The following is a 9450-nucleotide window of genomic DNA, read 5'->3' as shown; positions in this document are numbered from 1 at the left end:
GACTGCTTCAGGGAGTTATCCACCCTGTAAAAAGCATTTTCAACCTTTCATGAACTAAAAAGAGGCATTATTCTTAAACCTAAGCATTAAAAGATGAAGACAAGTTATTTTAGCAACTCATATATAATTACATTTTGAATAAAACATAACCTTTCTGATGATAGTGCAGAGGTTGCAGTTATAATTCACTGAAGCAGCAAATGTTCCAGCAACATGATTAAATCCAAAGTCAATTAACAAGCAACAACTTTAATTCCTGCTTGTGAATTCTGCATATGAAAGGTGCGCAGAGAAAAGCTATAACCGTTGAGGCACAAAATGTATTCCAATTAAAGAGGAACAAAGCTTTTAAACATTTGTTTATTTGACTTATAACAAATGTAGACCAAACAAGAGTTATTCACTACTGCAACAAATATGTCATGGTACATATTAAAGTTTGGTAGCTACAGTAGTCCCTCGCTACTTCGTGGTTCATTTATGGTGGACTCGTTCTATTGTGGTTTTTCAAAATAAGACTGGACATGACACACAATTGGCTAATTGATGGATGAGCCGCACGATCGGCATGGAATTTTTATTTAAAATAAATTATTTCATATTATTTAGCACCTGCTGCACCTTTGTGCAGCCCAAGCTGCAGGTTAAACTTCCTGCTGCAGCTGATCAGCTGTTCACCATGCAGAGCTGAGAAGTGAGTGTGGCCAAGAGCGCTTGCAGGTGGCAAAGAGCAGAGGAGGCAGGAATCTGAAATCATGGCATTCTGTGCTCTTTTAGAGCGTTTAGAGTTTAGAAACGTTGCTTAGAATACTGCAAGAGTGTGGGAAGGGTTTAAAACACATTTATACAGTGGTGGGACGTAACTAAGTGCATGCACTTAAGTACACTTTTCATGTATCTGTACTTTACTTAAGCAGAGTTAAACATGGGTACTTTTTACTTGTACTCCACTACATTTTACATTAAGTATGTGTACTTTCTACTACACTACATTTCTATAATGCATTGTGTTACAAGTTACATTCGCGTTGCAACTTTTTTATTTGTTTGTTAATTTGAAATTAACTGATGGCGAGAGGGGAGTTGGTCCATTGAATCAATGAAAGTGGGCAGGTAATATTAGACCCACCTTCAAGAAGAGCTATATTCTGAGCCGGGTGCACACACAGCACTGCTAACACACCCAATATGGATTCCACCGAGGAAAGTCAGCCAGAAGATGCAGTATGTGCCACCCATGGCACCATCCATCCATTATCTTTACCTGCTTATTCCATTTTGGGTCACGGGGGTCGCCCATGTCCGGCAATCACTGTGCGAGGGGCGGGGTACAACCTGGACTGGTCACAAGTCCATCACAGGGACACATAGAGACAATGAGACAAACAACCATTAACTTACTCACTCACACCTAGGGACAATTTAGAGTTACCAATCAGCCTAGCATTCATGTTTTGGTCTGTGGGAGGAAACCAGAGTACCCGGAGAAAACCTACGCATGCACGGTGAGAACATGCAAACTCCACCCAGAAAGGCCCCTGGACCGGGGTTTGAACCAAGGACCTGCTCATTGAGAGGCAGCAGCTCTACCAGTTGCGCCACCGTGCTGCCCCTATTGAAAGACTACTTAAAGATTATTCATTACAGCAGGACAGATTCTTTCTCCCAAAAGAGCCAGACTGGACTTAAAAATCGTTGAAAGCCAACTTCTTCTGAACTTGAACAAGAAATTCTTGCTGCATTATTAAAATGTTTCAGTTCATGGGATGTTAGGACAAGATATGAGATACAGTATGTCTCCAAATGACTCGACACTCGGTCCAAGTTTTGAAAATGGTGTCAGGAAGTTAAAATATTGTTCACTATTGACCCACTACAAGGTTGACTAGACAGTTTTTGAACTAGAGTTGACGACAAACTGGAGTTGAAATGATAAGAGCCTGTTCCTGTGTTAGGTCTAATTTTAGAACTAATTTTGCCATTGTACATATGCACATGGGGACATACTAGGTGTTGCACAACTTCATCTTTTTTAAAGTCAACTTCTACATGACAAAAGTCGAGTCGACGTCGACGAGTCGCAGTGATGTCATAGGAACTCAAGACGCATTATCATATTTGGAAAATATGTAATTTATTATTTACAAAAAAAGAACAATAAAACATTGGAAGCATATATTTATGCTCCTACCATTTATCATACTGCAAATACATCACAGGAAAACAGAGCTTTGTTGAAAAGGATGTGCTGTCTTTTCACTCATGGTTATTTACAACAGGCACAAACATTAGGCATCTATTTCAACACGTAATTTATCTGCAATGTTCTCAGACTCTAAGTGCAAAACAATTTCACAGAAAACTATTACTGTAGTATTACTGCTAATCATGGCTCAGCTCAGTGATGCTAATATAATTAGCTTCAGGCTACTCATTTGGACCCATTAACAGAGCCTAGTACCTACTGGTGCAACATATCTTTATTTTCTTATAGCAACTCACCAGTTCAGGAGTTCAGTTTTCATTACACAGGACTCAGGAGGCAGAAGATGTAACAGCTAAACATCTGGAGATGTTCAAGCTAAAATCAACAGAATCAGGTGTAAAAATGAAACTTATGTAGATGTACTTAGTCAGAGATGTTGAAGAGACTTCTGCATTTGACCAGGTGTGAGCTACTCGGGACTCAAACTTTGGAGCTCTGGTGTCTTAGAGTTTCTCACATCCTGCTGTATGACAGAGCTTTAGGGTCACGTTAATATATATATATATATATATATATATATATATATATATATGTATAAGCCATAAAATTATGAGAATAAAGTCCTAGTATTACAAGAAAAAGTTATATGACAATAAAGTCATAATATTACAAGAATACACTTGTAATATTATGAGAATAAAGTCAAAATATTACAAGAATAAAGTTGTAATGAAGCCAGTAGTATTGCGAAAATAAAATCGTAAAATTACGAGAATAAACTCGTAATATTATTACCAGAATGAAGTCATAATATTATGAGAATAAAAACTCATTATCAAAAAAGTCCATGCTAAATAATCCAGGTATACAATCCAACAATTTACAATCAGGTCATCTGGACAGTTTCATTTTTGCTGAAAAACCTTCAACAAAAAAAAGAAACTGTCCAGATGACCTGACTCAAAATTGTTGGATTGTATACCTGGATTATTGAGCATGGACTTTTTTGGTTTTGAACAGTTTGACACGACTGTCGATGAGGAAGAGGACCGGCAACAGAGGAGGGGGCATGCCAAAGACACCATCTTAGCATCAACATAACTGGTTTGTTCCACTTTGGAGTAAGCTGTTAGGGGGAAGAATCAGTTTTTTGTTGTGTGTTTCCTTGACTGATGAAGCCTTCTGGATGGAAGGTGAAACGTTTCAGCAAAAAAAAAGAAACTGTCCAGATGACCTGACTGAAAATTGTTGAAAAAACTCATTATATTACCAGAATAAAATCATAATATTATTCATTTCAATTCAGTTTATTTATATAGCGCCAAATCACAACAAAGTTGTCTCGGCGCACTTTACAGGAACATTCATATATATAAAAGCCAATTAGTAAAGTTCTCTATCTAAGGAATCCAGCAGACAAGTTGAATCTTGGCTTCGCTGCAATCTCCCATCCTGAGCAAGCACAGTGGCAACAGTGGAAAGGAAAAACTCCCTTTTAAAAGGAAGAAACCTCCAGCAGAACCAGGATCAGGACAAGCGGCCATCTGCTTTGACCGGATGGTTGAGAGGACAGGAAGGAGAGACAGACGAACATCAGAACTCCAACATAAAGCAGGACTTACTGCATTCGAACAGTTTTAAAATGAAGAATAAGCATCTTGCGCAGCTCTCTGCAGGTAAGGAGCATTTAGCTTTGGATTTGTCATTTGCTGACACGCCTACTGGAGTCGCTTCGTGGATCTGACTCATGGGGGAAAAAAAAACGAGAGCTGTAAAAAGTATCGTACGACTTTATTCTCATAATATTGACTTTATTTGACTTTATTCTTGTAATACTGGGACTTTATTGTTGTAATAATAGGAATTTATTCTTGTAATTTTATGGCTTTTAATTTTTTTTTCTTAGTGAGGCAATGTAATTTTTTTTCTTAGTGTGGCCCTAAAGCTGCAGTCGCATCAATTTTTCAACACTCAGGTGCCTCAGTGTTTAAGTTGGGCCTGATCCCGAACTCTGAGCAAGTACTGTGATTGGCTAAGGCACTGTCCTCTTTAACCTCCTCTAAACATATTGAGCTGGGCTCTTTTTGCATTGGATTGTGCATAATTGATACATAATTTAAGGCTTCACCAACCAAATTAAATGAGCTGCTGGGGTAAATATGGCTTCCAGTTGATTGATCACTTCCTTAAATATTTGATTTTTTTCTATGTTGTGACTCATGAAAACTTCTTGGCTGGTAAAAAGTGGGAACATCTCTGTTTTATCAGATATTTGTAATGGATTAATAAATTATGTGTGCAATGCTGGAAAAAGCTGCAGTTTGTTCTATAAACACAGCTTTAGATTTATTGTGACATTTTTACATGCCATAGATTGACCTGAATGACAAATTAAGATTTTTGTGCCAAATGTGTTTGTTTAGTGTTTGGATAGGACCATAGTGTAGAGTAAAGTAAAGCCCACTTCCAGCTCTGCATGTTTCAGTCATCAGTTTATAATAGAGTGCTGCTCATATCTGAAATGCACAAAATTGGAAAGTGGCAGCATTTTTCTATGGAAATGGACTTTGTCCAAGCTTAGAAATATAGAGAGGAACATGAAAAAAGCAGAAACTCATTAAGACTACAAAAAGATGTTTCTTCTCTCCCCAGTATTTTAGCAAAACCATTTAAAGCTTGTGGCGTAGTAATAAAGCACAATGTGAAAAGCGATTTGCGCCTGCAAAAGTTAAATTGCAGTCAAGTTTGAAGAAATTAAAGTTGTATTTAATGCCACATCCTGTGGCATTATGCTCAAGATATTACAGATACATTTTCTCCTGACTTAGTTTTTAATGAGCCAAGTCAGGTTGCAAATGGACTTCTTGGCAAATCAATACGATGGTATTGATTAGCTGTTATGACTCATAACCACACTGTATAATACAGGACTGGTCTAAATGCATGGAGCAAACAAGCTATTCTTACACATTAGTTTTGGCGGGCAGTCAGATATTATATAACGCACACAAAATGGCACTAAGTGGAACCAATTTTTGTTCCTTCTGCTATAATTCACACATTGATGTCTATTGCTGATGTTTGAGTCATTGTGCAACTTCAAAGTAAGAGCATATCCTATTATTCAGACTTTTTTCGTCTGCTCTCTTCTTCAGGGGTCACCACCTCAATTGAACCTGCATGAAAACCTTATTAGATGCCTTTCCTGACTTAACCTGGGCTCAAACTTGCAGCCTCAGGATTGCAAAACTGAGGCACTGACCAGCGAGCTACTGCAGACTCATTCAGATTATTTTAAAGAAACAAATTCTAAAGTTGTTGGTCAGTGTGCTTATAATACACTTTTTTCTTTCTTCTTTTGGCTGTTCCCTTCTTCAGGGGTCACCACAGCGAACTGTCGCACAAAGTCAATTATTTTTACGTCAGATGACCTTCTTGACACAACCACAGCCTACCGAGCTATCTGTGTGGAGCAGAGAGCTGCCATACCCGGGGGAGCAGATGGTAGCGGTTAAGGGCCTTGCTCAAGAACCCAGAGTGGGGTAAATGAGGGTGGAGGCAGGTGTGAGGTGTTTCACCTTTCCCACCGACATTTCTTGATGTTGGCGGTACCGGGAGTTGAACCGGCGATCTTCTGATCACAGACCCACCTTCTGTAACCTCTGCGCCACCACTCCTTGTGCTTATAATATACTGTAAAAAAAAAAAAAAAAAAAAAAAAAATTCAAAGAAATCCAGCAAAGTTCAGTCAGGTCATCTGGATTTTTTTTTAGATGTTTCGTCCTTCATCCAAAGAACTTCATCAATCTGAGGAACCACAAACAAACTCAGTCCCACAAGCAGCACACTCCCATAGTAGACCAACCAGTTTGCTGGTGATGAGATGGTTTCTGCGACCCACTCTCTCCCCTGTCAATTCCTCTGAGTTAGCCATAGCCAAAGTGGTTAAAAACATGAAAATTCATGCTCAATAATCCAGGTAGAAAATCCAACAAAGTTTACTCAAGTCAACTGGACGGTTTCCATTTTCTTTTCTTTCTTTTTGAGACATTTCGTCCTTCATCCAAATTCAAAGAAATTTCAAAGAAATACAGCTTACCAGGCTTAATTGGTATTTGGTTTAGTGTTTTTCTGCACAGCATGTTTTAATTACTGCATATTACTTTGTGTGTTTACGAGTAGATTTTTGTGCTGTACAAACATTAAACAACTGTTGTTGTTTCCGGCGAACAAACTGTAATGGCAGAAAACTGCACAAGTGAGTCTGTGTCAAGCCAAAGTATGTCTGAGTTTTGCAATGAACCCCAGCTCAAACAGAGCAAAGACTCAAAGGAGACAGAACAAGGAGCTCTAAATTGTTCTTGTGTTATTGATCCCCTCACAGACAGAAAATCAATACATTAAGCTTTGTTCACTAAGAGGCATGCAAACAGCACCAGCACTGATGCTGTAGAAAAATTGTTAGCCGTAAAACTAACGTACAGAAGTCCCGTCAAGAAGAAAGTGTAGTAAATGCAGTTGTTTGAGTGAATAATTGTAAAAGACTTAGTTGAAATGACACAAACATTTTACAGTAAAGATCATAAAAAAAAATGAAAAAGACTTTGGAAAAAAACCCTCCAATAATTTATTGAATTCACAGTTCATGTGTTACAGACACGCAGCCATGGATTCAAAGAGGAACAGAAAGAAGAGTTTCTAAAAGTGTACTGAGGAACCTGCTCTTTACTTGTTCTCAGTAGGGGAATATGGTTGAACTGAAATTTAAATTAAACATAAACATATGTACACACAGTGACTTCTGCTGCAAGGAATAGAAGATATGATGAAAATATGTAGCATTGTTCATGTATGCAGGCTGCTGTTCTTCTGGTGCCGTTTCTGCCTTGTAGCCAATTTTTTTCCTCATTAGCACTGCTTGTTGCAATTTTAACTGTGTGATAGACAGACAGACAGACAGACAGACAGATAGATAGACAGACAGACAGACAGACAGACAGACAGACAGACAGACAGACAGACAGACAGATAGATAGATAGATAGATAGATAGATAGATAGATAGATAGATAGATAGATAGATAGATATTTTATTAATCCCAGGAGGAAGAATGAGACATCTAGTAGCATGTCTAATCAAACAGACCCCCCCCCCCCCCCCACACACACACACACACACACAGTATAGGGAGTACTACATTCATGACTAACAAAATGCATGTATGTGATAAACAACAACCAACAAGCCTCTCTTTAAGCTTCCGCTGGCTTTTCAAAAATCTAAAAGAAATCCACCAATCAAGCCGACTATTCTCCCTGAGTGAGTTCACACAAATAACTTTGGCACTGTGACGATCACACCTGCTCCCAGCTTTATTTCCGCAGGTGTTCCTGATCGCCTCATCACCCCATTGATACACTCTGATAGGCTGGGCCCGCCCCGGCTGTTGGGGCAGAGCCAAGGGCCAATATAAGCTGGGGCGTTCTGTTGCACTGGGCCTCCGCTTCCGGGTTGAGACGAGTTGGACGGACGCCTCAGTGCTGAACCTGTAACTTTTTCCTACTTGATGAACATTAATTTTGGTAAACTGAAATTATATCTCTTGATTTATTTGAGTTAGAGCGAGTTTCCTCTCCGTCTGGGAATAAAAGAACCAGACGGGGAGTCTGACCGGTTTCAAGGACGGACCTCGTCTGAATTCCACAATTTCATTTACATTTTTGTTATAGACTATAAACAGAAACGAAGCAAAGAAATAGTGTAAGGCCATAGAAGGAGGAGTCCTGTAATGTTGTCATGCTGTATCAATTTGAGGTCACAGAGTGAAGAAAGTCAATTAAAAAGATGATTAACATTCATGTGGGAGATGTGGTGTCTATGTGAAGGTGGGATCAACCTAACAATTTCCATCTCGCTTTCTCACTCACACACATACACTCCCATTTATATATATATAACGGGAGCAGTGAATGGTGCAGTCCAGCCTAGTTTGTCCGCCTTGATACCTACACTTTGGTCCATCTAAACTACAAAATCATTACACCAAAGGCTCTCCAAACCCGTGGGTATACTGACTGGGTCTTTGTCATAGCAGCATACAAGTCCAAAAAACATGCTGCAGAACAAAACAGAGCAAACTCAAGAACATTGTTATCCCATATGTTGCTGGAGTATAAGAAAAACTGGGAAGGAATTTCTCCAAACACATTTAGATACATTTAAACCCAACAGGAGCCTCAGACAGAGGCTGGTCCATCCCAAGGACAGAACCTCCAAACCCAAACTGAGCGTTGTGGTAGGTCGGTGCAGTGAGGAATGTTCAGACCTCTTTGTGTTTCTTTACTGATGGTTCCTGAGGCGATGTTTGTAGTTAACGGTTTGGCAGCTTATTTAGGTTTCAGTGAAGTTTTTGAAAAATTTCTTTTTTCCACGTTACTGAAGCCAAACAATGATCTGTTGTTTGCTCTCAAACTAAATATATTTGAGTAATTCAAGAAACTAAAGTGAAAGATGGAATTTTTAATCCTTTTATGTGATTTAATAAACGGTGTAAAGATTCTTAGGATCTGTTCATTTTTTTGCTGGTAAATTTATTCAGCTTTTATTTGTCTTTATTGGTAATAATGTGGCTAAAATTAAAGAAGACAGATTGTTTGAAGTTGATACAGACTGGAAATATTTCCCCCTCCAATACGTACTGTAGAGTCAGTGACTTTACTTCAGAAACAGCTGAAGACGTATCCTTTAGATTAGTATTTGGGAGCTTTTTCCTTTCTTTTTATCTAGGTTTTTAAAGTATTTGCTTTAATTTTACCCCATGTCTTTAGTTGCTGTATTCTGATGATAAGCACTTTGTCATTTTTTTGAACCTTGAAAAGCAAAAGGGTAGAGTGCCCTCTCTGGGTCAGGGAGGAGGTCCTGCCCCAAGTGGAGGAGTTCAAGTATCTTGGGGTCTTGTTCACGAATGAGGGAAAAATGGAACATGAGATCGATAGGCGGATAGGTGCAGCGTCTGCAGTGAAGCGGGCGCTGTACAGGTCTGTCGTGGTGAAGAGAGAGCTGAGTCAAAAGGCGAAGCTCTCAATTTACCGGTCGATCTACGTTCCTACCCTCATCTATGGCCATGAGCTTTGGGTTGTGACCGAAAGAACGAGATTTCGGATACAAGCGTCCGAAATGAGTTTTCTCCGCAGGGTGTCTGGGCTCTCCCTTAGAGACAGGGTGAGAAGCTCGATCATCCGGGA

Source organism: Nematolebias whitei, chromosome 6 (assembly GCF_014905685.2).
Source record: "Nematolebias whitei isolate Nwh7 chromosome 6, NemWhi1, whole genome shotgun sequence".
Lineage (NCBI taxonomy): Eukaryota > Metazoa > Chordata > Actinopteri > Cyprinodontiformes > Rivulidae > Nematolebias > Nematolebias whitei.
This window is presented reverse-complemented; position numbering follows the sequence as displayed.